The sequence below is a fragment of the Drosophila erecta genome, unplaced genomic scaffold, assembly GCF_003286155.1.
Source record: "Drosophila erecta strain 14021-0224.00,06,07 unplaced genomic scaffold, DereRS2 tig00000055-arrow-pilon, whole genome shotgun sequence".
Classification (NCBI taxonomy): Eukaryota; Metazoa; Arthropoda; class Insecta; order Diptera; family Drosophilidae; genus Drosophila; species Drosophila erecta.
In genome coordinates this window covers 15,816,075-15,822,074 of record NW_020825200.1, presented here as the reverse complement: position 1 = coordinate 15,822,074, position 6,000 = coordinate 15,816,075, and the positions used below count along the sequence as shown (strand labels likewise).

Genomic DNA, 6,000 nt, shown 5'->3' with positions numbered 1-6,000 from the left:
ATTTCCGATGGAATTTGTTCGTTCTGCCATCGATTTGGATTTGGATTTCGATTCAAGTTATATTTGGGTTTCAGCATGTACATGGGTCCCTAAAAACATATTTAAAATGTTCAAACCTCATTTTGCATTACATATTCAGTTTGAGTAAAGTATCAAAAAAGAGTCAGCAAAATTACTATTTTTTGAATAAAATATATTTTGTTGGTATTTGGAATACAATACTTGTAGTCCTTTTTTTGTAATCCCTTCCGGTGTTCGCTTACCAAATAAAGAAAAAGTACAGCCTAAGAAGTTAAATCGGAAAAGCCGTCATATTTCCCTTATTTAATCGCTTACAACTGAGTGAGCCTGTAAGAATTAGGCTTACTCGCAACCCCAAAAAGCACCCTTAACCCATGAAATCTGTGCTCCATTTGCGAACAATTTCCGGTAGCAGAAAAGGGGGCAAAAACAATGTAGCTCATTCAGCTTGGGCCTTTCCGACGCTCAGAATTAAATGGCAATTAGCGTGCAGTTAAGTAATTGCATTTTTGAATCACACACGTGAGCAGTTGCTAGACAGAAGGACACCATCTTCCATTTGGATGGTGAGCATGTGCACTTGTTTGCCCCAGTTGAACACGTGTAAGATCAACATGTTGTTTCTTGTCATATGTAAATAGCCCACCTACCTGCACTTCCACCGACCGAATCCGCAAGGAAACTATCTCTCCTCGCTTTAAAGCCATGCTGAGAGTTTCCGCACTCTCAAGCACACACACACCTCGCACACACACACACACTGAAGCCCGGGCTTTTCATCAACAAGTTTGCAGTGCTTGATTTTACAATTTCTCGACTTCGGGACGCTCCAAGAGCACAAACACAAGGGAACAGTGAAATTCACAGAAAATGTAACCAAACAAACAGATAAACACACGCTTACACACGCAGCCCAATAAGCCCCCCTCCCCCCGCCACGCCCCGCCCCATTTCTTCCAGCCGCCAAAACTTCCACTCCAGCTGAAGCCTGTCCTGCCCTTCCGATCCCAAGAACTCCCTGCTTCAGGCTGTCCGCGTGCCTTACTTTTTGTCTCTGCAATTTGTTTGGAGAAAGTTGTATCAAGCAAAAAGGCAGCACTCTCTCAGAGGAAACAGAACATTTCTCTTTCCCTGTTCTCAGACACTGAGAGACAGCCAGGCGCGAGGAGAATTCCCACACACAGTGGGCTGAGAATGATTGGAGGGGGAAAAATAGGCGAATATCCCCATATTAGAAGACTGAAATTAAATGGCTGCATCATTATTTTATTGTTGCTATTTCAAATAACAATAGTTGCGAAACAAAATAGTTTTATTCATTGAACTTTTTTTGGTATTCATAAGAATGTAGTATTATATTGGCTTACAACATTCGTTCGAAGAACAACCAAACAATACACAAATAAATGTGTAAATAGTATTGTTAAAAAGTTGAAATGAAATTGCATTTTATCAAACTCCATCCAATCCTGTGCAGTCCAAGCATTCCGAAACCTTTCCAGCAGTATTCAACCCACTGCGCTCACAGCTGCTTCTCGTCGTGACGTTACATGTACGCAGTGGGTGCCTTGCGAGAGCGGCGCTGAGAGCAGAAGTCGGGCCAGAGAGCCGGAGCCGGAGCAGGAGAGCGGCAGTTGCGCTCTTTGCCGCAGTTTTGTTGTTGCTCCTGGCCTGGCCACACGAATATTCCAGGGGTACTTCATCTGGCTGCGAATCTCGGGCAGCGTTCAGTTTCATCTGAGACGTTTGGCGCAGCGGTCGATACCACAGTGAATCAGGCCAAACGCTGTGAAATATATACGAACAAGGAAGGAAGAAGGCGAAAACCTCAAAAATTCCAATAGCAAAACCCTAGTTTCGAACTAAGAATACCTGAAGTTGCTAATGAACTTTTTCCCGGTTGAAAAGCTGAAGAGTGAACAAGAGTGAATTGTGAAAAGTGATTCCGAAAGGACCAAGCCAAGTGTTGTGGTGCTCTGGGGAAGAAACTGAAAGTGTCCTGCGGTGGCGGAGTCTTGCATTTGCCGTCGCTAATTGTGCAGCTGACAGGCGGCAATCAGGAAGGAAAAACTTTTGCTCCTGCCGCCGGTTACGCTTCTCCTGCCTCGCACTTCGTCCAAATCCAAAATCCGCATCCGTATCCGAATCCCGGGAAATTGTCCGCCTGCCAGGCCTCAAGCTGGGCGATTACCGCAAAATGACACGTGTCAGGCGCATTGTGGTGAGTCCTGAGTCCCGAGAAAGGCTCGTCCTTCCTTTCAGCTGGCTGCTGCCCCAGGCAGCGGAATTCCCGCCTTTAAAGCGGCACACTTTAATCGCACTCTCACTCACCCACCGACACACATTTTCCACCGACCGAATTTTTGCGGCTGCCATTTTTGCTCTTTGCCTGTTTCAGCGCCAGCAAATTGAATTTCCCATTTTAACGCGTTTGCATGCCGACTTGCGCGGGCACCTCCCCCAACTTTTACTGCTAATTTTATATTTATTTTCATTTCCCATCGAATCTCGCGCTCTTTGAACTTTGGCCATCATTCATCAACGGCTAATACTCAATACTCTTGGCTGCAGGATATTTTTGGGGGGTGGTTAAGTTTAGTTGACAGCAAACAGGGAATAGTCCTTACATACTCGTATTTGATTAATTTACTGCCGAATGCTCTAACCAATATGCCCAATCGGGTGAGGGTATCTTAAGCCATCGACTGGGTCACCTTCTGCCGATAAACGAATTTTATATTTTACGATTATGGCTGCGTGGAAAAGCAGAAAAGTGGGCAGCTACATTCACGTGACGTATACGCCCCGTATGTCCGTGCGGCTTTGCTACATTTTTATGCGTTCTGTGCCCCACAATCGTGAGGTTAAATTTAAGCAGCACACAGAAAAGCTAAACCTTATCGCCAATTCAAGTTGGCTGCCAAAAACAGACACCCATTGAGCAAAAGAAATCGCGCATTAATTTCCAAGAGTCCCTATCTAAGCCTGTAAACTGGCCAACTGGCTCTTTGATTTTGGCAGCCAAACTGATAAAAGAACAGAAAAAATTCCAACAAAAAAGTACGGAAGGGGGGAAATGCAAATGCAGTTGGCGGAACTCTCGTGGAATTCGTTTTTTTCTAGCGTAAGTCTTCAACCTTTTAGGCTTATTTCGGGCAGTGTGAAGCAAAGGTATGAAAATCCAGCGCAAAAACGCGGTCCCAAAAATGTTGGAAATAAAGCCGAAAAATGGCGCTGGGAAAATGTCAAAACAGGCCACTGAAGCACTAAGTGAAACATGGTGAGAGCCAATGTCAAGCGTACGCCACGTTGGACACGAATTTGGGCAAATATTCCGGGCTAAGTTGATTGAACCTTGAACGTAAACTTTTCCGCAGTCATGGCAGCTTTTCTAGGTTATCAGTTATCCGGTTAGGGCCTTTACTTGCATTTGAACTTTGGATTTGGATTTGGATTTGGCTTTGGCCTCCAGGTGGATTTAAATAACGAATGCAGTCATCCCCGTTTCCGTCCGGTTTTGGGAAATTTGATAAAATTTAATTCGGCGTTTGTTTTCAAATAAACAGTGTGTTCCGTCCGCTATTTTGGTGGAAATGTAGAGCAGCATAGGTAATTTATTGCTGCGATTATATTTATTGCAACATTATGGGCTTGAACGTGCTTATATAGAATGGAATCAATTTGAATTCAATGAATTTGGCCAATACAGTCTATATGATTCCGCCATAAATAAGAGCGTAGTTTTCAACATTTAATTTAGGAAGATAAAATCCTTCTTTCTGAACAATGACTAGCAACTTAATTTGTCCAACTTGTGCCCAAGCTCGCCCATTAAAGATCATCAATCTGGCCTCATTATTCACAATGCTCCTCCCCGCAACCTTTTGGCTCGAATTAACCTGTTGTCAGCTATTCGTAGGCCTCGGAAAATGCCAGCTTTTCCTTGGCGGCCACACCCACACTCGCACACACCCACACACACGCACAGCGGCGTCACACAAATCAAACGTAACAGGCACTTGTAAAATGTCCTGCTCCCGCCCGCCCCCTGCGGAGGGCGTGGCCCTTGGCACAGCGTGTCACGTTTATCACAACAGGGCAATAAATTTCATTCGCCTTGCTACAACATTTTATGGTCTCTTCATTTTCGACAGCTGCAAAGCAGTCGAATCCAAATGCCTTTGCATACTTGACGAGGCTTTGTCAATGCACATTATTATCTGCAGAGCACCGCCCCTCGTCGGGCGAACAAACATTTTATTTTGTCATTTTGATTGATGGCCATAAGCCGACATACCCGCCTCGTGTTTGTGTTTGTTCGCCGTTTTAATTAAAGCGCCGGCTTGGGGGGCGTCTCGGAAAAGCGCGGAAAACTATGCTACGCTCGACACAAGTTTTCCGCCAAGGCCGACGCGTCGGCACGCACACACTCTTTCAAAATATTATTTTTCCGAATGGCTGTGAAGCGCTCGCAGCTAGCAAAACGTTTTATTTTTCTGCAGCCTGATTAAGGATGAGGTGAAGTCCTCTGGCACACCATCATTAGCAGAACGCTGTGTAGTTGATGGAGCGCTGGTTCAGCTGGCGGATGATGGATGATGAATGCGGTTCCCGCGGCTTCTCAGCCAGCTGTGTCTTGAGGAACTCCAGAGCAAACGAACGGATTAACCTGCTGGCTGGGGTTTGAATTAAAAATTCTAAATTCCGTCTTGCGGAACTCCTTAAAATTGTGATGCCATGAAAAGGGCACTTTAATGTGAAATTTCGCTTGGAGGCATCGTCAGCCCGCCTTGTGTACCCAATTTGGGCCAATCTCGCCGCATTACGTATACGCACTGTCATCCCCGACACTGAAGTTTAATAGCCTTGATTATGCACTAAAAAAGTGAATGAAAGAGTCATGTCTTCGCGTCCATTAGAGTTATGGGCGCCCATGTCCGGCCACAGACCATTAGGCAGGTGAGGGAGTCTGCAATGAGGGAATGAACGAGTATATGCCTTCGGTCCGAAATTGAAGTGCCAAGCCAGCGGGCTGTCAACACCGCAGTGCGGGAGCCACGAGAACAACGGCAATGGACGCAGCATAATACGGCTTGTTTGCGGCGAAGGGATGATGGCGAAGGAGCGGCAGGACATCAGGACATCAGGACATCAGCCAGCAGACAGCAGACAGCACAAAAGGCTGTCAGAGACGAGGAGGCGGACCAGAGCCCACTCGCTGGCATACCAAATTGCTTTTTGCTGTATATAAACCGAGTAAACAGCGGCGGCAACATCAACGGCAACACCAAAGGCACCAGCCGCCCGTCAACGGAATCCTGGAAAGCCAGCAGGTGGCAGAGTAGAGATGCCCCAGAGTCGTGCAGAAATATTATACAAGTTTCACGCCTAATATTTCTATGTTCTATGTTCTGTATACTCTATTTATCCAAGCTTAATATTTTATTTTCCTAAATCCCAATTCTACGTCTCTCATTTGTGCAATAGGAATGTAGCTCTAAATCAACTGGTTTGCAGGTTGTAACCACATCAGTTTAGAATATTGCCACAGCAAACTAATTGTTTTACGTCCTCCTAATGTGATGCCAATTACTTATATGCATTTAATGATGATGCGAATAAGATAATTATTTCGCCATACACAGGTGCACAAAATTTGTGCATTCAGTAGGAGAACGGAAATTATTCACCTCAGAAATTGTGTATTTCCCAAATAAACTAATATGTGTGACACATAAAGATACATACAGAACTGTAGCCTACAGAAAGCAATTCTGTTTTAGAATTTAATAATGTAGTATGTTATAACAGCTTTTGTTTATTGTTCAACACCTCGAAGCCTCGTCGTTTTGGGAACTGACTTTTCAGAATGACCCATCACGTGGTCAGCTCCAGGCAATATAAGAGGCACAAAAAGATGAAATAGGACTGCGAGTGCAAAAAGATGATAAAATAAAAGTATAATTTCCGTGTACTTTT

The 6,000-nt window shown here is 44.8% G+C and overlaps 1 protein-coding gene across 2 annotated transcripts in view; it reads left to right on the top strand.

The window, feature by feature from the left end:
- Positions 1-1,675: 1,675 nt before the first annotated feature.
- Positions 1,676-6,000, top strand: part of LOC6540848 — a 29,849-nt gene continuing 25,524 nt past the window's right edge. For both annotated transcript variants that reach the window (XM_026979308.1, XM_026979307.1), the window contains exon 1: positions 1,676-2,242. The gene's annotated coding sequence lies outside the window, so the exon portion shown is untranslated. The remainder of the gene's footprint in view (positions 2,243-6,000) is intronic.